The 26737-nt window shown below is 45.7% G+C and overlaps 1 pseudogene; it reads right to left on the bottom strand.

The window, feature by feature from the left end:
* Nucleotides 1-26737, bottom strand: part of LOC135204638 (multidrug resistance-associated protein 1-like) — a 93792-nt pseudogene that overhangs the window by 43218 nt on the left and 23837 nt on the right.

The following is a 26737-nucleotide window of genomic DNA, read 5'->3' as shown; positions in this document are numbered from 1 at the left end:
AGCAACGACAATAGCGGGCAGAGCGATGACGAACACGTCTTGTCTACACACGGCCGAAAGCAAAAGTGATTTGTTTTACGCCGCGCGACGATCGGACAAGCAGTTAACTACCATTCTTCCCCTTTTTTGTTCGAAGCTTACGACCTCCTTTCCAGCTGCCGCTAGCTACTTCCTATTGTTAAAGGACCGATGGTTTGTATTACGTATCGGAACAAAGTCAAATTGATCACATGATTCAAGAAATTCTAATTAACAAAAAGATATCAATAATTTTTTTACTAACAGATTTTAACAAGAAAATTCTAAAGAAACAGTAAGGAATGTTAAGGTACTCTAGGACAAAGTCAACTGTTAAATTTGGTAACTGTAACAGCCTTTAGAATAAATCTTGTATGGTCCAACACAGCCCTTTAAAGTATCTCTGATATCATGAACAAACCTCACCTCACAGTGAAACAGGTCACACACTTTTTTTTCACACTTTCTTTTTTTTCTTTATAATTCCATTCAAGATACTAGTACTACTACCATATTCATAATTCTACTAATTGTCAACAGTCTAATGTTTTGCACCTCTTCATCACTTAGGCAGCCAATACAGGTACCATTTCCACACAAAGAGTGCCTCAAAGCTAGCATTTACCATTTCAGTTTCACAACTCATTCTATTCACTCATCTCAGGCTCCAGAACATTCTTGCTTTTTTTTTTTCTTGAGTTTACGAAACTGATCCATCACTTCCTTAAAAGACCATAATTCACACTTTAGATGGTTACCATAATACAAGATTGCCATAAAACTTACCCTCATCAACATCACAACCTGACAAAACTCAAAACTTACATCCACATACTGCTTGATCCTCTCCACGCACACAATATTTGCAGCCACAGCTGAACTCATTCGGACAAGCCAGTTCAGCGTTACAGTTACCTGTTAAGATGAAAGATGACATTGTTATGATACAATCAAGTTTCAGATACGTGCTTACCGTTGGGCATATATCTAACATAGCTATAGACTCCGTCGTTCCCGACAGAATTTCAAATTTCGCGGCACTCGCTACAGTAGGTCAGGTGATCTACGCCCTGCTCTGGTGGCAGGGCTAGGAACTATTCCCGTTTTCTAATCATATTCTCTCTTCCACCTGTCTCCTGCTAGGAGGCTGGGTGGGTCTTCAATTGTATATATCTGCCAGGTAAGTATGTATGAAACTTTATTGTATCATAACAATGTCATTTTCATACATTCAACTTACCTGTCAGATATATACATAGCTGATTGACACCCTTTGGTGGGGGAGGCAAGAGACAGCTAACTAACTGACTAGACAGGTAAACAACATATATTGTAGGTATAAATAAACCTTAGTTCCTACCTTCTTAGATGGAAGACTTCGTGGCTACTGCCTTAGGAGTCTGCTTCATCTCAAGAACCTTAGCGAGAAAATAGTGATCTGTGGCCAAGAATTCTTGCGGATCTGTCGATGGGGTCTCTTCCACTTACTCGACAGAATCCTAATTGGCGTTTGTCAATGGGAGCACATCCGCTTATATGACAACACGCACTAATTTAAGGAGCACACAACCAATCCCGATCACCCGATCCTAACCCGTGTTAGTTTCTAAGATTGCCTAAGTTTATCCCCAAACTCTTTTTTTGCAAACAACCCAAAAAAAAAAAACAAACAAACTCGAAAATCATACATACAAAAATAACAAAATTTTTGTACCCCTCTAATAGTCAGATGTCACTCGATTTTCAAATAAAGAGAAGTGAAGGCCGCCTGTGCGACTACTGACACTCCCATAAACCGAAAACCCAGAGACACATCCGACAAGAGGGTTACGTACATAATTTTAAGGACTGGTGCTTTCTCCTTTACCCAGAACCGTCTGTGCTGACACAAACGGACCTAACGAAAAGCATTTATCATACGTAACTCGTACGTCTTTTAAATAATGGGATGCAAACACAGAGTTGCATCTCCAATAAGTTGTGTCCAAAATGTTCTTAGTGACATATTTCTTTGGAACGCCACCGATGTTGCGATTGCTCTAACTTCGTGGGCTCCCACTCTTAGGAGATTAAACGAATCATCTGGACACTTCTTATGAGCTTCTGTGATAACACTTCTCACAAAGAAGGCTAATGCGTTCTTGGACATTGCTCTCTTGGGGTCTTTCACTGAGCACCAAAGACTTTTCTGCGACAACTGCTTCTTCCTGTCCAGATAAAATTTTAGAGCTCTAACTGGGCACAGGGATCTTTCTGCCTCTCTGCCCACCAAGCTAGAAAGTCCTTTAACTTCGAAGCTCCTGGGCCAGGGATTCGAAGGGTTTTCATTTTTGGCCAGAAAAAGGGACTGAAATGAACAAATTGCTGAGTCTCCTTTGAAGCCAACTCTTGATTCAAGGGCGTGCAACTCACTGATTCTTTTTGCCGTTGCAAGAGACATCAGAAACAAACACTTTCTAGTGATATTACGGAACGAAGCAGTGTGAAGTGGTTCGAATTCATCTGATGAAAGAAATTTAAGAACTACATCTAAGTTCCAGCTTGGAACCTTAGGTTCGCGTGATTTAGATGTTTCGAATGAACGAATGAGGTCGTGCAAATCCTTGTCATTCGTTAGATCTAATCCTCTGTTTCTAAAGACTGCTGAGAGCATACTCCTGTACCCCTTAATAGTTTGGTACCGAGAGATGCGACTTTTGTCTAAGAAACAGAAGGAAATCTGCAATTTCCGGTCACAGAGGTACTGGAGAGGACAGCTTCTTCGACCTACACCAGTTTCTGAAAACTTCCCACTTCGATTGGTACACTCGCCTCGTAGATGATCTGCGGGCTCTAGCAATTGCATTTGCTGCTGGCGAGTAAAACCCTCTCGCTCTGACGAGTCTTTCGATAGTCGAAAGGCAGTCAGAGCAAGAGCGGGTAGATTTTGATGGTACCTCTCGAAGTGGGGTTGTTTGAGCAGATCTATTCTGTTTGGAAGAGATCTGGGGAAGTCCACTGTCCATTCCATCAAACTCTGTGAACCAGATTTGAGCTGGCCAATACGGAGCGATCAGAGTCATCTTGGTTCCTTCGGATGCCACGAATTTTCTGACTACTTCCCCCAGTATCTTGAACGGGGAAAAGCGTAACGTCTATTCCTGACCAGTCCAGAGAAAGGCGTCTGTTGCATAAGCCCGGGGATCCTCCACCAGGGCACAAAATGTATCTATCCTTTTGGAGAGGAATGTGGCGAAAAGATCTATTTGAGGCTTCCCCCAAAGGCGCCACAGGCTCTGACAGACTTCTGAGTGGAGTGTCCATTCTGTGGGAAGGACCTGGAATCTCCTGCTCAGTCTGTCCGCTCTCACATTCCTCTCCCCTTGAACAAACCTTGTTAGAAGAATTACCTTCCTTTGGTTCGCCCAAATCAGTAGATCCCGTGCCAGCTCGTACAGAGCAAAAGAGTGCGTCCCTCCTTGCTTCTTGACATAAGCCAGAGCTGTCGTATTGTCCGAATTTATCTGCACGACTTTGCCTCTGACTAAGTGTTCGAAGCTCTTTAGCGCCAGGTGAATTGCTAAGAGCTCTTTGCAATTTATGTGCCATGACACCTGTTCTGCCGACCAGGTGCCTGACACTTCTCTGGGTCCCAATGTTGCACCCCAGCCCGCCTCCGAGGCGTCTGAAAACAATGTCAGGCTTGGGTTCCGTACTTGCAGGGACACTCCTTTGTTTTCCTTTAGTGGAAGCAACCACCACTTCAAATGATGTTTTATTTCTTCCGATATTGGAAACGTATCCGATAGCTGACCTGTCTTCCAACTCCAACTTCTTCTTAGGAGAACTGAAGCGGGTCGAAGATGTAATCTGCCTAGGAAGAAATAAGGAAACTGTTCGAGCGAAGGAAAGGGTTCCCAGAAGGCTCAGCATTCCTCGCCGAAGTGCGCTCTTTCCCTAGAAAGTTCGATACTGTGGCACAGCCTTTCTTTAGTCTCTCTTGCGATGGAAAAGCTCGAAAACCCCGAGAATCCATCTGAATCCCCAGATAAACCACGTTCTGGCTGGGGATCATCTGAGACTTCTCGAGGTTCACGATCAGTCCCAAAGACTTTGTCAACTCCAGTGTTATTAACAGGTCCTCCAAACACTGCTTTTGAGACCTGGCTCTGATGAGCCAGTCGTCCAGGTACATTGAGACATTTATCCCTTTCAAGTGTAGGTGTCTCGCTACATTTTTCATCACGTCTGTGAAGACTTGAGGAGCCGTGGACAGGCCGAAACACAGGGCCCTGAACTGATAATTTCTTCCTTCGAACATAAATCGAAGGTACTTCCTCGACGAATGGTGGATCGGGATGTGGAAGTATGCGTCCTGAAGGTCTATGGACACCATCCAATCCCCTTGCCGTAGTGCTGCAAGGACTGAGGCAGACGTTTCCATGCTGAACTTCTGTTGTTCGACAAATTTGTTCAGCGCACTTACGTCCAGTACCGGTCTCCATCCCCCCGAGGCTTTTGTTACAGAAACAAGCGGTTGTAAAACCCCGGGGAGTTGCAATCCAGTACAAGTTCTATTGCCCTTTTTTCCACATCTGTTCCACCATTTGACGAAGAGTGTCCGTCATCATCTGGTCCCTGTATCTGGCGGACAATTCCCCTCGGAGATGTTGTCAAGGGAGGAATGTCCTTGAATGGGATGCGATACCCCTTCTTGATAATCGACATCGTCCAAGTGTTGGCTCCTAAGTCTTCCCAGGCTTTCGCAAAATACTGTAGCCTGGCTCCTACGGGTGGTCTGGAGGACAGAACTCTCACTTCCCTTTCTTAAAGGCACGGAAGGAAGACCTGCCCCTCTTATCGGTTGACTTCCTTCTGGCGATCGGTCTAGATGGAAGACCTCCTCGAAAGGGCTGTTTCTGAGCTGGGCGAGCCACTTTCTTCTCCTCACTAGCCACAGGCCTACTCTTCCTTGATGATTGTCTAAGGAGATCCTGGGTGGCCTTTTCCGTCAGAGAATGCGCGATGTCCTTCACCAACTGCGAGGGAAAAAGGTGTTCAGAGAGAGGCGCAAACAATAAGGCGGCTCTCTGCGAATGAGAGACGGCCTTTGTGAGGAAAGCACTGTGCACCGCTCTTTTCTTTAAAAACTAAAACGCCTGCACCATATAGCGAGCATACCTCAGCTGATCCATCCTGAACAGACCTTATCAATGCAGGCTAGGATGCAATTCAGGGTTTCTGGGTCGAGTTGTTCATTTTCTTGAGATTTCTTGGCCAGAACCCCAAGGGACCAATCTAAGAAGTTAAACACTTCTAAGGTGTGAAATAGACCCTTGATGAGGTGGTCCGTTTCCGAAGCCCCCCCCCATGTAACCTTCGCTGCATTCAAGGCGTGCCTTCTCGACGAATCCACCAAACTCGAGAAATCTGATTCGGCTGAAACAGGACAGAGACAATCCCATATCCTCTCCCGTTTCGTACCAAATTCCTCTCCTCCCTGTAAGTTTGGCGGGAGGCATACAAAAGACCGTCCTTCCTAACTCCTTCTTCTTCTTGAACCAGGAGTCAAGAGATTGTAGCGCTCTCCTCATAGAAATGGCAGGCTTCATTTTAAGGAAAGAGGAAGACTTGAGTGTTTTCGTGCTCGAAAACTGCGAACGTGGTGAAGGGGGAGCAGCTGGTGTCAAAGAGTCTCCATATTCCTCCAACAGAAGGGACGAAAGGACTTTATAATTAGAAGATCCTTCCTTCATTTCGTCCTCCGAGGCATCTTCTGGGTTAAGAGGCTCGGAAGGAGAAGGCTCTCTCCTTTCTACTGACTCTTCTCTTACTCTCTTACGAGTGTCAGGTTCATACGAGGAATGCGCCTGGTGTACAGCAGGAGTATCTCGCCTGGGAGGAGTAGCGTGCTTGGGATCCTCCTGGCGCCTGGCAGGCGCAAAGCGCCTCGAATACTCCTGGCGTTTCAGCAAAGGCGCCTGGCGCCTGGCAGGCGCATTTTCATCAGGCGCCTGGCGCCTGGCAGGCGCATTTTCATCAGGCGCCTGGCGCCTGGCAGGCGCAAAGCGCCTCGAATACTCCTGGCTTTCAGCAGGCGCCTGGCGCCTCGTAGGCGCATTATGTTCATAATACTCCTGGCGCGTGGTAGGAGTATTAAGTTCCGCATACTCCTGGCGCCTGGGAGGAGTATAAGCTTCGTAAAACTCCTGGCGCCTGGGAGGAGTAACGCGCCTGGAATCCTCCTGGCGCTTGTCAGGCGCAGAGCGCCTCGAATACTCCTGGCCTTTATTAGGCGCATTTTTGTTCGAATACTCCTGGCGTTTGGTAGGAGTATTAAGTTCCGAAATACTCCTGGCGCCTGGGAGGAGTATAATCTTCGGAATACCCCTGGTGCCTGGGAGGAGCTCTACTCCTAACAGGATCTTCTTCTTCATCCAGCTCTTGGCGCTTGAATGAAGATCTTGAATGTTGTCCTGGCTCGTTACGCCTACTCGGAGTCTGGCTTCTGGTTGGCGCCCTACTCTTGACAGGAGTAGCCTTTTCCTCTTTCCTACTTCTCGCCTGGTCTAGCGCACCGCCCCCCCCAGAGATGGCCGCCTGTGCGACAACTCCCCTGAAGGATGCGTCGCGCCTGGCAGGAGATAGTTCTTTAGATCTTTTAATAGGAAGCCTATCATCCTTCTTACGAGTAGGCTCCTTATAACGAGTTCCTACTAGCAAGGCTAATTGCTCTTGCATATTCTTCAAAATGTCTTGGTTGAGGAATCTTCCGAATTAGGAGAGGGAGATCTGTAAGGCGCTCTAGGATCTCCTCCAGTCCCAGAGTCTGACTGTATTCTCGCCCTCTTTACTACCGAAGGCGCTCCTCCTTCCAGAAGCGCTCGGGACTCGAATTGATCTCATGTTCAGCAGGCGCCTGGCGCCTGGCAGGCTCTTGCATACTCCTCTTCAAAGGACGGGAAAGATTCGACTCCTTCCACCCTCTTCTCGGAGAAGGCGAACTCGACGACGAAAAGCACTCTCGTAGGACCCTCCTTATAAGCGGTCTTTAGCAGTCGATACGATCGATTCTGCCGAAGGGACGCCTGATCGTTGGGGATTCTCCACAACCCCCGTACGGCTTTCGACTTTCCTTCTCCTCCGGGCCAGGGAGCTTGGAAGAGGTCTAGGCCTGGGAGCGTCGCAGAGACGACCAGACGCCCCCTCCACTACACTGGGGACACTAATATCACTGCCACATTCACTTTCCTTACCTTCCAATGCTGCGACTTTTTCCTGCATTTTCTGAAGGGAAGCTCTAAGTTCTGCTATTTCCGAAGCCGAACTAGAGGGATTAGCCATTTGTGAACGGGCTGAAACAGAATGGTCATTATCATCATAGGAAGAAGCTACAGAGCTAGAAAGTAAATCATGAGAGGCAGACCTTCTATGGGTTTTTCTTCCTCTCTCTATCTCTCTCTAACTTCTTCAAGTAAGAAGTTAGATTCTTCCACTCTTGTGCACTCAGATTCTCACACTCATTACACGTATTCTCAATTGAACATTCAACCATTCTACACCCTCTACAACTAGTGTGAGGATCTACCGAAGCTTTCGGAATCCTCACCTTACAGCCCTCATTCACACACACTCTGAAACTAACACTAGAATCAGACATATTCACAAAATCCAAAAAACCAAGTCCAAAAAACAGTCCACGATAGCGAATGGCAAACAACGATCCAAGTACGTCACCAAAATATCAGCGAGAGATGATCAAAAGCTTTGCGAAAAACGAATTCTAGTCAGGAGGAAGTAACAACAATGTTGATACAGCCGGCGACAGAGAGAATATGATTAGAAAACGGGAATAGTTCCTAGCCCTGCCACCCAGAGCAGGCAGGTAGATCACCTGACCTACCTGTAGCGAGTGCCGCGAAATTTGAAATTCTGTCGGGAACGACGGAGTCTATAGCTATGTATATATCTGCCAGGTAAGTTGAATGTATGAAAACATGTTTTTAGGAAGGGTATACAATGAATCCCCATATTCGCGGACTCACGTATTTGCGTATATCTCTCTGGAACGTATACCGCCATTATTCGTGGAAAATTCGCCTATTCGCAGTATTTTCTATGAGAAACACCCATAAATTCTTGGTTTTCTTTCATGAACTTCATCATAAAATGCACTTTCTGTGATAAAACTATTAAAAAAACCAGGTATAATAATTTTTAGTGTTTTCTTTCTAGAGTTTTGGCTAACAAAAATAGGCAGTTTTAATCGTTTTTATAGGGGTTTCAAATTCTGCGCAGGGGTCTGGTACCTATCCCCCGCAAATACAGGGCGAAAACTGAAAATGGAATTAACCCATTTATTTACTAAGCCTTTGCAAAATCTTATCTATCCCAAAACCAGCGCTTGGAAAATTATTTTACCCTTTACTGTGGGATTCCTCCCCCCCCCCAATTCCTGGCGAAATGAGCAACAAATGACGGGTCTGTGGATCACACTAACTTGAGTGGGTTCGGATGATATAAACAATGCATTATGGGTGATACAAACCAATAAAACAGGGTAAGGAAGACACTTCAATGGTCAACATTTTGCTCCTACTCCAATGACAAATAATATTCATACCTTTCATTAAAGAGACAGATGATATAACTCCACATTTGATACTTGCATTTAGAGCGTAGGTGATAGACAGACCGACAATTCCTGGACTCAGGGAATCTCGCATAGCTACAGAAAAGAGGGCTGCTGCGAAAGTGATCATGTTTTCCGATGAACTCAAGACGGAATTCTAACCAACTATTGGGTAAAAAAAAGAAAAGTTTCTTACGATCATTATACTGTTTGAAGGTGGTCCCAAAAATAAAATACACTCTACAAAATTCATACTTCAAACACTGAAAACTTCTCCTCTACTTGCCGCATCACATGCTACGTTGGCCAAGCTGGTTCTGTTGGCATTGTCCTGCTTTTTATGTAGCTCCTCCTGCATGACGTTTACTTTCCCAAAAGCTCTGATTGTGACAACACCTACAACACAAGAAATTTGAATCGGTTACAAATAATGAGAGAAGATCCATCACCCTCAACAAATTTCCAGTGTTGAATTGTGAGACACTAGCTCACCATGAACACTGGGCACAACCGCTGAATGTACCAGACTCTTTCTGACAATGATGTTATATTGACATCTGAATGAAAGAAAGCTAACATTCAAACTACTACTAACAGACTAAATTACTTCTGGAACATCACATATTCTTCCACTGGTCCTCAAAGGGAAGAGTTTTAACTCGAAGTCTAATGTTTCTGACCACATAAACTTTCAAGTTAGGCCAATTCCATCACTAGTATACACAAAAGTGTATATATAACATTAGGTCCGTAACACAGAATTAAGAAATATGACTACAATAGCCAATACTCACCTTGCAGGCTCTCAATGACATGGGAAAAGACTGGACTTGGCCACAGATTGGAGGCGTCTCAACTGTCTCGACGTTGGAATGTAAACAGAGTGAATGCTGTAGTAAAACATCATGATAGGAATGACTACAGCAGCAACTATTGGATTGGAGCCAATGATCACCAGTAATGTTGCAAACACCTGTGGAAAAATAATACATAGTGACAAAAGTACAAACATTTCCTTTCAACTGTCAAAATAGAAAAACGCACAACACTGCACTATACACTAAGAATTTATGAGACTGACTTATGAATTACAGAGAGAGAGAGAGAGAGAGAGAGAGAGAGAGTAGAGAGAGAGAGAAGAGAGAGAGCGAGAGAGAGAGAGAGGAGAGAAGAGAGAGAGAGAGAGAGAGACCTCCCAATTACAGTAGTACTTCCATGTATAGTCTACAACCCACCAAATAATGTTGCACAAAGCTCAAGGACTACAACAATAGAAGTAAAACTATCAATTACCTGAGTCAAACATGCAATGCTGCTGCTGATAGTACTTGGAAGTTGTGTATCAAGAGCCCCTATGTCAGAGTTGAACCTGTTCATTATTCGACCAACAGGGTTTGAGTCGAAAAAGAGCATCGGCAGATGCAATACACTGGTCAGGAGTTTGTGGTGTAGGTGCATTCCTGCTCGTAAACATCCAAGCCATATTGACAGGGATCCTATGTAGTAAAGCACAGCTGGAAAATAATGGAATTACAATTGTATTACTCTTTTGCAATGTCCAATAATCAGAAGAGTCTTTTAGAACCAAGCGCACAAGATTACTGTATAAAAAAATTCATATCATTTCCATTTTGTATAAAAAAGACATCAAACATCATATTTATCACCTGACAAACGACACTTGTCTTCATTTTATTGATTTTTATGTCTCCATTTCCTTTACAGAGTTTGCTTACTTACAAGTTCTCTCAAATCCCATTTGTCTTGTGCTGTTTCTACAATTCACACTTGGTCTTTGGTCTTTATCTATACCTCTTCTCAATTTTCTGGCCATTCCTACTGACCTTTGTCCTGCTACTTTCTTAAATATCACCTGCTTTTTTTTTTCCGATGTACTGCTCTTCAGCCATTCCCATTACTTGCCAATTCTTTTTCATTCTGAGTTTACTTTTCCAGCCATTGGACTGTTCAGGCTACTTCACTCTGTCAATAATGATGTCGTGTCCAAATCTTAATGAGACGGCAAGCAAACTCCATAGACATCACGATGAACTTACCTTGTCCCAAACCAAACATACTGTAGCCTATCAGAAATCCCATACGAGAGGATCCAAGCTTGTTCGTCCCAACATTCATACTATTGTTATCAGACCACTTAGATAGCCAGATGTTGCCACCAACCTGGAAGGCCTAGGGAAAGAAAAATCATGCTGTCAGTGTAACACAAGTACTACGTATACATCTTAGATGAAAGCTCTCATTAACTAGCAATCAGACCCTTAACGGCAAACTGATTTATTGTTTTATCTTCTGAAGCACAGAAAACAAAGTCAAAAGATCTGTGCTCGGAAATATGTATAGAACTGTTCCACTGCCTGACAACACTCTTCATAAACTCCACACACTTAATATATTATATTTTAACATTTTTCTTGCAAATTTATTTACCTGTGCAACTGAGAAGACCACTGGAGGAACAAAGACAGCACCAGACCCACAGAAGAGGCATAATATAAGTATACGTCCCACTTCACCTGTAATATCAGAAAATTTCACAGAGAGCTTAGACTTGTCTCAACTTTAAAAGAAGGTATATTCATTACAAATTTAAATATTTCCATATTTTCATACAACAAATATGAGTTACCTTCCCTATGTTGACATCCTCAATCTGAGTTATTGTCTTGCCAATGTTAAAATCGCTATGGCTTCTTTTTGGAGTTATAAAACTGGAAGGTCCACCTTTCACGATGTCCAAAGTGTCCTCTTTCCTCACTTCAGATCTGGGAATTAATATCAAGAGTTTTCAGTAGATATACAGGCAGTCCCCAGGTTATGACGGGGGTTTCGTTCTTGAGACGCGTCGTAAGCCGAAAATCGTCATAAGCCGGAACATCATAAAAAATCCTAAGAAAACCTTACTTTTAATGCTTTGGGTGCATTAAAAACTATGTAAACTGCATTTTTGTACATGAACTTTTCCTGTCAGATATATACTTAGCTTTACGTCTCTGACGTCACGACAGAATTCAAAACTCGCGGCACACGCGACAGGTAGGTCAGTGATCTACCTTACCCGCCGCTGGGTGGCGGCTGTAAGAACCAATCTCCCTTTCCAGTCAGAATTTTTCTGTCGCCGGTGTCAACTACACCTGTGGTTGTTACCTCCTGACAGCTTTATTCGTTTCTCGTTGCCTTGGATTTATTTGGACTGACTTTCGGTGAAGTACCTGATCTTGTTGGCTTGGCATACGCACTTGTGGATTGTTTTTTGATATTGGTTTGGCTTTTTCTTTGATTTCAGATGTCTGATGTAGAGGTTAAGAAATCTTCTATGTTTAGGGTGTGCTTCTATGGCTGAATGCAGGTGAGGCTACCGAAAGCTACGGTAGATCCTCACACAGTATGCTTGAAATTGTTAGGGGTAAAGAATGTTCCTTTATTAACCCGTGTAATGAGTGGTGAAGAATTTTGGATGAGGGTGAATGGAAGTCTCTTTCTTCCTACTTAAGGAAGTTGGAGAAAGACAGGGTGAGAAAAGCTTCGTCTAGAAGTTCTAGTAAGTCTCGTGATTAGCGAGGTAGAAGTAGACTATCCTGTCGTAGCACTAGATACTTCTCCCGTTTCAGCTCCTGCTCCCTGCATCGAACCTAAAGATACGACTTCGGAAGTGGCGACCATGAGAGCCATGATCCTTAACATGGAGAAGAAAATTCGTTCGTTGCAAGGTAAGAGTAATAGCCTGAAGTGGATATCAAGAAACCCAGGAGGGATCAGGAGTTCTCGCCTCAGAGTAGGCTTCGATCCTCTTCCCCTGTTGAGGATTTTGCAAGATCTCCAGCTCGGATTCTTGCGGGGCTGCAAGCTCAGATTTCGGCTCTGGCGGGCTCCTTGGCTGGAGGCACGCGTCGTAAGAAGGACGTCTCTCTCCCAGTCAAGAAGTCTAGGCTACCTTCGCCTGCTTTGCCTTCTCAGTCGGAGGCGGCTCTCTCTCCTGTAACAGCGGATGGAATGAGGCGCTCTTCCCTCGGCAGACGCCTGTCGTCTTCCAGGCGCCAATCGCCCAAGAAGCTTTCTCCTGGTGACTTCATTTCTCCAGTAGAAAGGGATCTAGCGCCTAGTAGGCGCTCGTCTAAAGATAAGCGCACAGCTTCGTCTTCTCGCTCCTTTCCGAAGAACCTCCAATCTCCGGATAAGAGAGCCTCCTCATACATGGACTCTTCCAGAGACAGGATCTCTCCTTATGTTAGGCGCCTAGAGCCTGGTAGGCGCTACTCCCCAAGTAGCCGCTCTCCCGCTGCCAAGCGCTGTGCGGAAGATAGGCGCTTCTCTCCTGATAGGCGCGGTTCACCTGTTAGCCGCTCTGTTCAGGTCAGGCGTAAAGAGCCTGAAAGAAATGTCTCGGCTGAGAGACTAGCTTTTGCAGAGACCCACGCGTCTCGATCTAAGTATTTGGATCATGGTAGACGCCTGTCTCCGAGTAGGCGATCTTCTCCAGGGATTCGCTCTCCTGTTGGTAGGCGCCAAGAGCCTAGCAGGCGTTCTCCTCATTTTAGGCGCAGTTCGCCAGGCAGCCGCTCTCCTTTTGACAGGCGCATGGATTCTGTTAGGCGCCGTGAGCATAGTAGGCTCTCCTCTCCTAGCAGGCTCTCCCCTTTGGACTCCCGTGTATCTAGGAGCAGACTACAGGATCACAGAGGACTCACTCATCGGAGTAGGAAGGACGCATTCGATAGGAGCTCTCCCGAAGCTTTGGCTTCCCCTGATAGGCGCCAGACGGCTGCCAGACACTCATCACTTGATAGACGCACTTCTTTAGAGAAGTCCAGCTGCTCTCATAAAGAAGCTGAAGGTTCTTCGGTGGATGAAATGGAACCTTCAGAAGAGGACTTGGTTAAGGATTCTTCGGTCTCGTCCTACAAGATCCTGACAGACCTCCTTCAAGAGTTTGGAGACGCTCTTACTCCCGTCGCTCCTCCTTCTCCTCTCTCGTTATTCTCGACTTCTAAGAAGACGAAGGTTTCCTCCTGTGTGAGGATGAAGCCAACCATCTCGATGAAGAAGGCTTTGAGAGGTTTTGGTGATTGGCTTCTTTCTAAGGAGGAGAAAGGGAAGACTGTGTTTTCTTTCCCTCCTTCTAAGCTTACGGGCAGACTAGGCTTCTGGTATGAGTCTGGAGAACCCCTAGGCCTGGGTCTGCCGTCATCTGCAGACGCGGACTTCTCTTCACTGGTGGATGCCTCACGACGCTCGGCCCTCTTATCGGCTAAGACTACCTGGGCTATAAACGAGCTCGACCACTTGTTGAAGGGAATGTTCAGAGTCTTGGAAGTCTTCAACTTCCTTGACTGGTCTTTGGGGGTCTTGGCTAAAAGGACTCAGAACCAGGATTCCATTTCGCCCGAGGATCTCAACAGTGTACTGACGTGCATGGATAAGGCAGTTAGAGATGGATCGAGCGAAGTAGCCTCCCTGTTTGGAGCAGGGGTTCTTAAGAAAAGATCGGTCTTCTGCTCTTTTCTGACAAAGTCCGTCTCTCATGCTCAGAGAGCCTCGCTACTCTATTCGCAACTCTCGCCGCTTCTCTTCCCAAAGAAGATAATCCAGGACATCTCGGGAGCTATCTCTGCGAAGGCTACACAAGACATGCTCGCTCAGTCTGCCCAGAAACCTAGGACCTCCTTCCAGACGAAGACTAAGAAGGAGACTCTTGCTAGACAGGATCCCTTTCGAGGGGGCCCTCCTTCTAGAGCCTTTACCTCAAGAGGTAATAGACCCTTCAAGAGAGGAAGATCCTTCTCGCGCTCATCCAGAGCGAAGAAGTAGGAAAGAAGTCCTCCAGACATCAGTAGGTGCCAGGCTTCTAAGATTCGCAGAAGCCTGGGCAAGAGAGGAGCGGACAACTGGTCCCTCTCGATTATCCGGAAAGGATATCTGATTCCCTTACAGAAAGACCACCTTTGACGACGACTCCGAGGGAGTTGGTGGCCAGGTACAGGGATCCCATCATGAGCCACGCTCTAACGCAGGCAGTAGAACAAATGTTAGAGAAAGAGGCTATAGAGCTAGTGAGCGACCCATGCTCAGCGGGCTTTTACAACCGCCTGTTTCTAGTTCCAAAAGCCTCAGGAGGATGGAGACCGGTTCTGGATGTAAGCGCCCTGAATTTCTTTGTAGAGAGAAGTTCGCCATGGAGACGACATCCTCAGTGTTGGCGGCTCTTCGTCCAGGGGATTGGATGGTGTCCCTAGATCTTCAGGACGCTTACTTCCATGTGCCGATCCATCCTTCTTCAAGGAAATACCTCAGGTTCATGATGGGAGGAAGGATATTCCAATTCAGGGCCTTGTGTTCGGCCTTTCAACAGCTCCTCAGGTCTTCACAGGACTAATGAAAAATGTAGCAAGATGGCTACATTTGGAGGGAGTCAGGGTGTCCCTTTACTTGGATGACTGGCTGATCAGAGCCAAGTCACAGAAAAGATGTTTGGAGGACCTACAAAAGACCCTTTTCATGGCGAGTTCTCTGGGACTTTTGGTGAACTTTCAAAAGTCTCAGTTAATCCCCAGTCAAGATCGTATCTTTCTGGGGATTCGGATGGTTTCTCTGGATTTTCGGGCTTTTCCTTCTCCAGAAAGGATAGCCCGAGGGTCAGAGAAAGTCAAAGCCTTCCTAGAGAAAGACGTATGCACAGCGAGGGAGTGGATGAGTTTGTTGGGGACACTCTCCTCGTTGGAGCAATTCCTTTCTCTAGGAAGGTTGCACCTCAGACCTCTCCAGTTCTTTCTACATCGAAACTGGCGGTGTCGTTCTCAAAACCGTTCCTCTGTTCAAATTTCAAGAGAAATCAAGAAGGATCTCTCTTGGTGGGCGAACCCTCTCGTTTGCAGAAGGGATGTCCCTTCACATTCCGAACCCCAACCAAGTGTTGTATTCCGACGCGTCGGAAACAGGTTGGGGAGCAACGCTCGGCTCAAGAGAAGTGTCAGGCACCTGGAAGAAGGAACAGGTGACCTGGCACATCAACAAGGAGCTGATGGCTGTTTGGCTAGCTTTGAAAGCATTCGAGCCCTACGTCCTAGCTTCGGCAGTTCAGATAAACTCGGACAACACCACGGCCCTGGCATACATCAGGAAGCAAGGGGGGACTCACTCCTTCTCCCTGTACGAGACAGCAAAAGAACTTCTGCTGTGGGCAGAGGAAAGGAAGATTTGTCTCCTTACCAGGTTCGTACAGGGAGAAAAGAACGTCAGAGCAGACCTCCTAAGCAGGAAAGATCAAGTCCTGCCGGCGGAGTGGACTCTTCACGAGGATGTTTGCCAGGACCTGTGGAGACTTTGGGGCAGGCCTCACATAGACCTCTTCGCCACAGCCAAGAATGCGAGGATAGGCAACTACTGCTCTCCGATATCGGACCCGAGGGCAGTGTCAATAGATGCTTTTCTCCTAGATTGGAAGGGCCTAGACATGTACGCTTTTCCTCCCTTCAAGATACTGGGAGAAACTCTCAAGAAGTTTGCAGAATCGGAGGCAGCAAGGATGACGCTGATAGCCCTTTCTGGCCCGCACAAGTATGGTTTCACAGAGGTACTGGAATGGTTAGTAGACATTCCGAGATCATTACCACAGAGGATCGATCTGCTCAGACAACCCCACTTCGACAGGTATCACAGAAACCTCCCTGCTTTCGGTCTGACTGGCTTCAGAATGTCAAAAGTTTGGTCAGAACGAGAGGGTTTTCTGCAAGAGCTGTAACTGAAGGCCCTCTACCCTTAGAGTCTACCAATCGAAGTGGGACGTCTTTCGACGGTGGTGTAGGAACCATCACTTTTCCTCTTCCAGTACCTCTGTAACCCAAATAGCAGACTTCTTACTTTTCCTTAGGGAAGAAAGGTTATCGTAGCATGCTGGCTGCAGTGTTTAGGTACAGAGACTTAAACATTTCAGAAGACAAAGACCTTCATGATCTTATATATCTTTTGAAACATCCAAAAAGGTTTCGCCAGAGATTCCGAGTTGGAATCTAGATGTAGTGCTACGCTTCCTTAGATCCCCTAAGTTCGAACCGCCTCAGTCTGCATCTTTTAGAGACCTCACGAGGAAGACACTTTTTCTCATGGCATTGGCTTCCGCAAAGAGGATTAGTGAACTCCATGCAATAGAAGGGAAAGTGGGGTTCAGAGGAGATGCAGCGATCTGTGCATTCCTGCCTTCGTTCTTGGCTAAGAACGAGAACCCCTCAAATCCTTGGCCTAGGAGTTTTGAAGTCCGAGGTTTATCTGCCTTAGTAGGTGAGGAAGCAGAGAGGTCACTTTGCCCAGTACGAAGTTTAAAGTTTTATCTTCAGAGAAAGAAGAAAATTTAAGGGCAATGATGTCAACCTTTGGTGCTCTGTAAGAGATCCAAGGAGGGCTCTTTCGAAGAATGCGCTTTCTTTCTTCATCAGAAGCCTGGTGAAAGAAGCACATGCGATATGTGATGAAAGTCAATTCAAGCTTCTGAAGGTCAAAGCTCATGAGGTAAGAGCTATTGCCACTTCATTAACTTTCAATAAAAACATATCCCTGAGTAATATTATGAAAGCAACATTCTGGCGTTGCAACTCAAGTCTTCGCAAACCACTATCTGAGAGACGTCAAAATCACGTATGAAAGTGCTTCGCGTTAGGCCCGTACGTATCGGCGGATTCGGTGCTGGGGCAGGGAGCTGAGACATATCCTTTGTAGTATATTTTTTTTTTCCCCTTGTTTAGGTTGTAAGTTTTTTGGTTGTTTGAAAGAGCATGCGGGTAGGCATCTCTTTCATGTCGTATGTCTAACAATGATTAGATTGGTTAGGTGATCGGTTTATGTTTGAGCTCCTTGCAATGATAGTGGTTAGGTTCTGTCATATAAGTGGGCGAATCCCCTTTGACAAGATCCTGCTCGGATTCTATCAAGTAAGCAGATACAAATCCCTCCCTTTGATAGACCCAAAGAGTCTGTCAGCTGTAGGTCACGCCCTCGCTGAAGCTCTTCAGGCAACGCAGACTAATAGACAGTAACTATGAAGTCTTCTGCCTAAACAGGTAAAGAACCAAGCGGTTGTATTTTACATCCTACAACAGGTGTTGTTTCCCCCTTTTTTCCATGTTAATATTGCTGTCTCTTTCCCTCCACCAAGGGTGTCAATCAGCTAAGTATATATCTGACAGGAAAGTTCATGTACAAAAATGTTATTGTTAGTATACAATAAGGTTTTGTACATACTTACCTGGCAGATATATACGATTGATGGCCCTCCCAGCCTCCCCTCAGGAGACAGGTAGAAGAAGAGAAAAAATTCTGACTGGAAAGGGAGATTGGTTCTTACAGCCGCCACCCAGCGGCGGGTAAGGTAAATCACCTGACCTACCTGTTGCGTGTGCCGCGAGTTTTGAATTCTGTCGTGACGTCAGAGACGTAAAGCTAAGTATATATCTGCCAGGTAAGTATGTACAAAACCTTATTGTATACTAACAATAACATTGTTATGGCATTTTTCATCAAAAAAACCTTCAAATATTGATTATTTTGCATTTTTTGGTGTCATATTTCTTCTACTAGATCAGCGTTTGTAGGTGTCATAACCTTGGAAATAATTTCTGATGAATATAATTGAAAAGTGTCTTAGCCTCGGAACGTCGTAAGCCGAACCCGTCGTAACCCAGGGACTGCCTGTATGCAGTAGTACTATTATGCTGCTAATTTTTAAAACATCTTCAAAAAGCGCCTAAGAGTATGTGATTATTCTGAAACAAACTTTCATGTGCAAATACAATGTGCAAACCCCTTTACTATCCTTCATAAAGTACATACTATCTAATCTTGAAAAGGGATAACAAAAATGTAAAGAAAATGACAGCGCTAGAATGATGCAACAATTTCTATATTTTAAAAGATATCGACTTTTATCATGACAAAAACGTACTGCAAATACACTGCTTCTGTATGAAAAAGACGAATCTGTTTTTACACAACTCATTTATCATAATTAGTTCCCAGTCACACAACCTTATAGACCTTGAATTATAAACATTCTAACGTGCATTCCCAGCTTATACTTTGCTGGTGTTGAGGCAAGACTCTCTCTTCAGGACCTCTCTAACTGGTGTGATTGGAAACAGTTTGCCACTGAGTGAGGGTTATTCTCTGATGTGAGGGTTTTTAAGAAGATGCAACTACCCACAGTATCTCCAGAACATGACTTACCCAATTTTGTCTTGACCCTCTTGGTGGGAGGGTGGGGCCCTCAATGCCCGATGGGTCTGACCACTCACTTCACCATTCAGGTTCATGAAAAGGAATGAAGAATTAATGTTACTGGCTACGTCCACTAAAATACACCGATAAAATTTCTAATCAAAATATCCAAAACTAAAATTAAAAATCATAATTTTTCTTATGAGCTGTTACTTCGAACAAAGTTAGAACATTCCTAAGCTGTTTTATGCAATGCCCGTAAGGTGGCCAATGATTAGATCATGGGGAATGGACGCAGCTAAATGCAAACTGCAGAGCAGAAGACATTAGCTTGGAGTACCTCTTCACGTAGATTCTTAATGTGTATTTTGTTATTGTAACCACAACATAGGATACCATTTTTATTCCCATCTCGCCCTTCTGCTACTGATGGGAACCTGTCCTGTCTCCTTCAAGGATGGAGGAATGCAACGCAGAGAACTACCTCATTGCCATAGGAGTGTTATTGAGCATGTTCCTAAGGTTTCTACTGATAAAGGAGTTTGCAGGTTCTATTGTCCTAAAGAATGGACAAGAGCAATTACAAAATTCAAGGCTTCTTTTGTGATGCTGTCAAACACAATCTGTCAGATTTCCATGGGGAAGTGTAGGTTCTCCTCTTTTTCAAATGTATAAAAATTCTGTTGGTGAATATCACCTTTGCAATGTGTCTCACTTATAAATCTTGCTACCAACACAAATATCTGCTCTTGATAAATTTAAATATTAGTTAGGTTACCGGCAGCATAAAAAAAAACAATGATTACCATAATTACAGAAATGTAAAAAGATGTCCATCCAAAACCTGACTGCTGCTCCATGAGTTCGATATGTTAAGCTAAGTTCATTCCTACCTGTTTACTTTACATTCCTATTAAGTTATGCTTAGCCTTTTATTGATGTAGTATATCAAATATGTAAATATTACTAACTTGATTACAAATGAAATCTTCCAGTGTGTGTGTTCTTGATTGTGTCTTTATCAAGCCATGAAACACCTTTACATTTGTTCCGAATAACCAATGTCTAACTTATCCTTTTACTGATAAATTCTTAACAACTTTTTGTGAATGTTTACAAGTACGTTATCTAATCCAAGAACAAATTAGCTTACCTTCTGTACCAACGGAGAAACTGACGCTGCCATTCTGTATCAAATAATGAGAAAATTCATCTCCGAGAAGTTGCATGTAAGTGCCTTTCTCAACAATGCAACCATCCTGCATCACAACAATCATATCGACTTCTTGTAACAGTGACAGGGAGTGCGTTACAAACAACCTGGTCTGTGGGAAAGAGAGTATACACTTTGTTAAAAACGCTATAAGGAAAAATATGACATTGAAAGGTACAGTACTAGAGTGCACGTAGGGTAAGACTTTGGATGAGAACTTTTAAGTGTGCATATACAGTACAAAGTCAAATTTCCAGAAATGAATGGTGATATCTGATCAGTTTCCTAAATGTACACTATTTTTTCCTACTAAAAGCATCTATGAGACAAACCAGTATCTAAAATCTCCAATTCTTTTGGCTCAATGAGGCAGAATATCCATAAAGCTTTTTAACTTGTCTTTTCATCAGTGGCTACCATATCACAGAGCCTCTTTTGTATATCTTAATTTTTCAATGAGCATTTCCTTGTGTAATTCTTTTAACCACACCATTTTTATTTAAATCTTTAAAGTATATATCTTCTTTTAGTTTTTACCCATTCATGTTGGTTCATTTCAATTCAGCTATCCAACTTGCTATGACATATTTCATCCTACGCCAATCTTGGCCTCCCACTGATGGACAAATCATTAACATGGACCAGTGTATCTGGAATCAGGACTAATTAGCTTTGGCAAAATAAATCTAAAAGTAATGATCCCAAACAAAAAATATATATCTCTCTAATCAGTCTATAGTTAGGATAATATTGCTCACGTGACTTACTTTCTCCTTCAGTAGACCTTGAGGTCCGATGACATTCTTAAATATCTGTCGACTAACGGACGAGTCCACAGCACTGAGTGAATCGTCAAGCAGGATTATGTCGGCATCGCAGGCCACAGCTCTTGCGATGCAGACCCTCTGCCTCTGACCGCCACTGAGATTGACACCCTGCAAATCACACACAAGAGTATTATGACTGACTTTCAATATTTAGACACCATACTTTTACTGCAAAGCAAAATGCTTGCTCCAACCTGATAAACAATAAAGGAAAATTAGCATCTGCATCATCTTCTTATCCCATATAGTACAATACATAAACAAACTTCCATGTTTGTTTGCTTGTTTGTTTGTATGGTGTTTTTACGCTGCATGGAACCAGCAGTTATTCAGCAACGGGACCAATGGCTTTACATGACTTCTGAACCACGTCGAGAGTGAACTTCTGTCACCAGAAATACACATCTCTAACTCCTCAATGGAATGCCCGAGAATCAAACTCACGTCCACTGAGGTGGCAGGCCAACACCATACCGAATACGCCACTGAGGCACTAAACTTCCATGTTACTCTGACTTAATTCTTCAGCTATATGCACATAGATCTCAAGGCTACTCTTTTCTATGAAACAAATAAAAATTCTGTGCCTTCTTCACATTACCTCTACTTAAAATCACTTTTAAAATACATGATCACCTTGTCTCCAATTTCAGTCTGATCTCCTGCTACGAAGGTATCGAAGTCTTCCGAAAGAGCGCAGGCCATTACGACACTCGTGTACCAGTTCTTTGTTGGCTCCGACCCCCAAACTATGTTCTCCTTGGCCACTGCCACTCCAAAGCCAAGGTTGTTGAGGAATGTACGAAACCTTTCCCTAATAATGGACAAAGGACAAAGCTTCAAAATATTTAAAATATCCAGGCATTCAAATAATCTGAAATCTTAGTAAAATGACAATTTGTCGAAAATTGCATTTTTCCTAACTATACAAAAACACCTGAGGCGTCCTTTAAAAAACAATAGGAAGTAGCTAGCGGCAGCTGGAACGGTCGTAAGCTTCGAACAAGGGGAGAATGGTAGTTAACTGCTTGTCTGACAGTCGCGCGCCGCGCGACTGGGAGGTAAACAAATCACTTTTGCTTTTGGCACATGCAAAATACGCAGATGTAGGGGTGGCATGAGGAGGACTATATTGTAAAGGACCTCAGGTTTGTATAGTTAGGAAAAATGCAATTTTCGACAAATTGTCATTTGTTCCGATACGTAATACAAACCATCGGTCCTTTAACAATAGGAAGACTCACTTCTTGGTGGGAGGAATCTGAGTCTTTTGATGAACAGACTGGTGTTCGTCCATCCCTGGAATGCCTCCCTGGTCGTAAGAGCGAGGGAGGGATCCAAGCCTCTGTCCAATTGATCGGGGTGTGCACCGCAGGATCAATGGTCAGACCTCTGGGCCGAGTACTAAGAGAGAGGCAAGCGTATCTCTTCGTACCAGCATACAAGAACTTGTTCCTGTTTGCAAGAGGCAACATAAAGTATGGGTTGTCTCAAGCTGGCATCCACTTCCTCCCCCTTGTTGGAGGAAGTGGTGGATATACGCTCCTATCCCTAGTGAAAGGGATAGGATGGGGCTCTGTTGAGTAGCTCACCTGCATCTTGTCCTTATCCAGCAGGGTGACGACCGTGTCCCTCTAACCACAGGTAGAGGGGAAAAGAGATGGGAAGAGGAGCCAGTCACACTCTCATTCACTCATCCATTCTTACGGTCACACCAGGACTCGATGCTGTTCAGCCTGCGAGGGTCTGGGTTCGCTACACAACGTGTTGAGCAGCCACCACGGGTCCCAAGGAAAAAGATCCAAGGACCTGTGGGCAATATCCCGAAGGTAGAAGGAAGGGCGTGTGGTCTGGTTGGACCAGACCCCTGCCTTCAGTACCTGCGCCACGGAGAAGTTCTTGCGGACAAGGCAGCATTTCCTTCGAAGGCGGTGAAGTCCATTAGGGAGGGGATTGTGAACGACTCGAACCAATCGTCAGGGACCGAAGGGTTCTGAGTCTTCGCTACGAAGTTCAGTACGAAATCGAGCGTCACGGATCCCCATCCCCTGGATGCTTGACTTCGCAGAAGTCATGCAGTTCCTCAGAGGAAAAGAAGGAAATAGTCGCATGGACCATCCCTCTTCTTACTTCGGTGATGTCCAGTACCCATACTGGTGGTCTGTCCGTTTTGCCACGAAGTCTCTCGATCCTCCTATCCCCATGCAGCGAAGTTCTCGGTAGTGGATAGGACACCGACACTCCATGGTGGGTGTCGATGGTATGGGTGCTGTGACAAGCTATTAAAACGAAGTAATGATTGCTCTGTAACAACCGAACTAAGTCAACAGCACTGCCGACTGACTGCGTTCGGTAGGAGGCAAGTTGTCAAAGCATCCGAGTAAGTCACGAGACCTTGCCTTTAAAGGGTTATGCCGAGAAGGACAAACAAATAATGTATTTGTTTTGTCACCAATGCCGGACAGTGAGGTGATGATTCTCTTAAGGCATATGCCCAAAACAGGCGAAAGTCAATTGCCTTCTAGAGACCGAGGTCCCTGAAGGCAAAAACATCTCATGGTTATTGAATCTCAGCTAAGGAGAAACAACACTATTTACCATTGAAGACGAAGGTAGATATTGAATGCAACCTACTGGCTTCACAGACGAATCGAGAGAAGGATTCTCAAGATTCATAACCTGTGCTTACAAATGACTGAAAACGCTAACCGCTATTTCATTGCTGTCCGGTGAGAAGTCGTAGTTGCAATGAAAGCGGGGCGGTTTTCAGTTTTTTAGTAATGAAAACACGGGAAAGCCGCCTGAAGAACTGCTTCTCATGGGCTGAACATTTGGAAGTAGAGCTGTCAGGTCGGAGAGTAGGCGATGTCTTCTGACACATCCTGTAATTCGGGTTGAACAATGAACAATTGTACACCTACGAATACGAGATATTTTGAAGACAAACTCAGATGTCTACAAAATCATTCGCATTATCGCAGTGCGATGCAGCGGGAGACTTTGTACAGACTTCTGTTACCGTGCGGTAAACAGAAAAAAAAAGTCCAAGAGATATCTCTGTTGAAAATTCTCGCAATGTCGAAGGCGATGGAATCTAGCGTCACAGCAGTAGATGGTCCTTCATTATTGCGAGAATCCCCGTTAATCAGAGACCTAAGTCCATGATTGTTGGGCAGAGATACGGTCGGTAGTCAATCAAAGCAGGGGAGAGAGAGACATAACTAAAAACCGTGCATCTCGTAGGCCCAGCTGATACTGAGCTGCTATCAGGCAGTTTCAATACGCAGTAGTTGAGCCTGAGCTCTCGCTGACTCGTCATCCTGAGTTGCCAGGTAATCCATTATTCCACGAAGGAATGCGTTCGGCTAGAACTACCGAGCATAAAAGATATGCTCGAGCAATTATATTTAGGCGAAACGAATTTCGGTAAATATAAAAGTTGAAATGGTGTTGTCGTGACAAAACCATAAGTATATAAAATTGAAACTGAAAACTCCTGGGAGGTTGCAGGCAACCCCGAGTTGCAGTTCAATTAGAATACTTCTCTTCTAAGTCGCAATCCATAGATTAACTAGGATATGCGCCTACCCCTCGGACAATTCAACTGCTTAGTAGAATCATGTCGCGAGGTTAATATACGTAGTATATTTGTAGGATTCTGAACAACGATCTCCATCCTAAATTCTTTCCTTCAAGAAAACAAAAAAGGATTGGAGATCGACCACCTTCGATCTCTATCAAAGAGAGTGAAGGAGAAGTCTTCCTCGAAGGAAAGCTTCAATGGTGAACAGAATACTAAGACGATAGTTCAAGCCAAACTGGATATTCCCGTCCGATCTTCTCTATTCCAGGTTGGTCGCCTACTGTGAGATAGTTTCTTTCAGCAGCAGTCTTCTTCCCAATGCTAGAAATTCCAGGAATTCGAGCATAGGCGAGGTTCCCGATTATCGTGTAACATATCGGGGATTCTCGTCTCGCTCACTTTGGACCGTGGTCTCGCGTAAGTGTTTGGAGATCGTAAAAAACTCGAACACTCTGAATGCGCTAGAAATTCCGTAGAATTCTAAGCAGTCTGCGAAACCCCCACCGAATTCGTCAAACGATATCGGCTGGTGGTCCTCTCGATTCCCATAGAAATCGAGAATGGGGCAGGATCCCTCCTCAACGACCGGGGCTTACGTCAGTAGGACCCGAGGTACCCCCCGGTAGCGCAGTCCCCAACGTGGGATCCTACAGAGAAATCTCTGTAGGATCCCTCCCCCTTTTCCCTCGTAGCCGTAAGGAGAGAGGGAATGGGGGAGGAATTGGATACTCGCTCGCCTTCGCAGTGGAACTAGCAGTTGGAGAAGAGTAGGAGCAGCCATCGCCTTGCGGCGATGGCCTCTCAGAGTCTGGGAAAACGTATTGTCAGGAGAAAACGTTTTCCCGCGGAGGGTTACGAACTCTCACTCTAGGTAAGGGTCTGCCGCCACTGTGAACGTCGTCTGGGTGGGGCTGATCGACACCTGACAGGAGAGAGCCGATACCGTCCTCGACTCATTCCAGTCCTCGTTCGAGGTTGAAACCTCTCAGGAGGACCGAAGGAGTATTTAAATACGGTGTCCGAAGACACGTAGAAACGCCGCTGTCGCAGTAGAGGAGGTGGAAGTAGCTTGATCGACCGGCCAGAACTGAGAGAGCCTTCTTGTCCGGAGACGAGAGAGACTGGTTCGAGACAGAATCGGCAAGCTCCGATCGCGGCAGACCCACCGTCGGTTTGGGTTCCCTCTCGGGCCCCAAAACGACTCGAGCAGAGACGTGGGCTCTGCTGGGTGGGAGCGGCAATCCTTCCGCAAGGTCATTATGCTGACGAACCAGCTTAATGACTTCTGCAAATTCCTCTGTATCTCGGGAGTAACCGCGTCTTGCGGAAGTGAGGACCGTCCAGTCCCTCCAGCAAGAACAGATCCCGAGATACTCCTCCTTCAGAAGGAGGAACAGCGGCAGACCCCTGACGGTCGCCTCCAGCTACTTGCGCGTATGTCCTGGTCGTCCTACAACCGTGCCTGGTCCATACGGCGTCATAGCGGGATCGCGAGCGGCGCACCTCTCGCGATCACTCATAGGTACCTCGCTCCTCCCGGTGTAGCCCGAGGAGGTTGAAGGTACAGGAGAGGCAGACCTGACGCTCCCCCCTAGCTCGCTGGCAGGACCAGCGTGCTTGGAGGGCTGCTGCTGATCGTCAACCCGCGGTGGCGATCGAGCCTTGCCGCTCGCCTGGGGCGAGAGGCTCGGCTGAGAACGTCGACGCTGATCTCTAGCGTCAGGCGAGCTGTTGCTGGTTACCGTCTCCGCCCGGTCCCAATGGGAGCGGCGGTCAGGTGACCTGCTAGGCTCGCTGTCGCGGTGAGACCGGCGAGCGTCCTCCCTCTCGGCGCGTCGAGCCGCTGGTTACCAGCCGTGGCTGGTACCGACGGCCGCGGGGGACCCCTTCCTCGCCTCAACCCGTGGCTGGTCAGCGGACCGTCAGTCAACCCGAGCAGCCAGCTGGTCGCTGCGAGAGCGTCCACTGGCCTGGCGACGACTCTCGCCAGTCTTCTGCTCGGCGCTTCGGTCTTGACGGCGAGCGAGCTGGGGTGTCAAGACTTTGGCTGGACGGTCTCCCGCGGCCGGGAGACCGTCCACTCAGTACTTCTCGCTAACAAGAAGCCGAGGCGGATCCTGGTTTAGCGGCAGAACCACTAGAACCAGGCGATGAAGTGCCAGCCGAAGCTGTACTTCTCTGGTCCCCGTCTTCTTCTCCTTGGTAGAAGAAGAGACGGGCCCTGTTCCCGAGGGAGCAGGAGGACCAGCAGAAGAGCTCCCCGA

This window comes from Macrobrachium nipponense, chromosome 47 (genome assembly GCF_015104395.2).
Source record: "Macrobrachium nipponense isolate FS-2020 chromosome 47, ASM1510439v2, whole genome shotgun sequence".
Classification (NCBI taxonomy): domain Eukaryota; kingdom Metazoa; phylum Arthropoda; class Malacostraca; order Decapoda; family Palaemonidae; genus Macrobrachium; species Macrobrachium nipponense.
The sequence above is the reverse complement of the archived record's forward strand: the minus strand, read 5'-3'. Positions and strand labels throughout refer to the sequence as shown.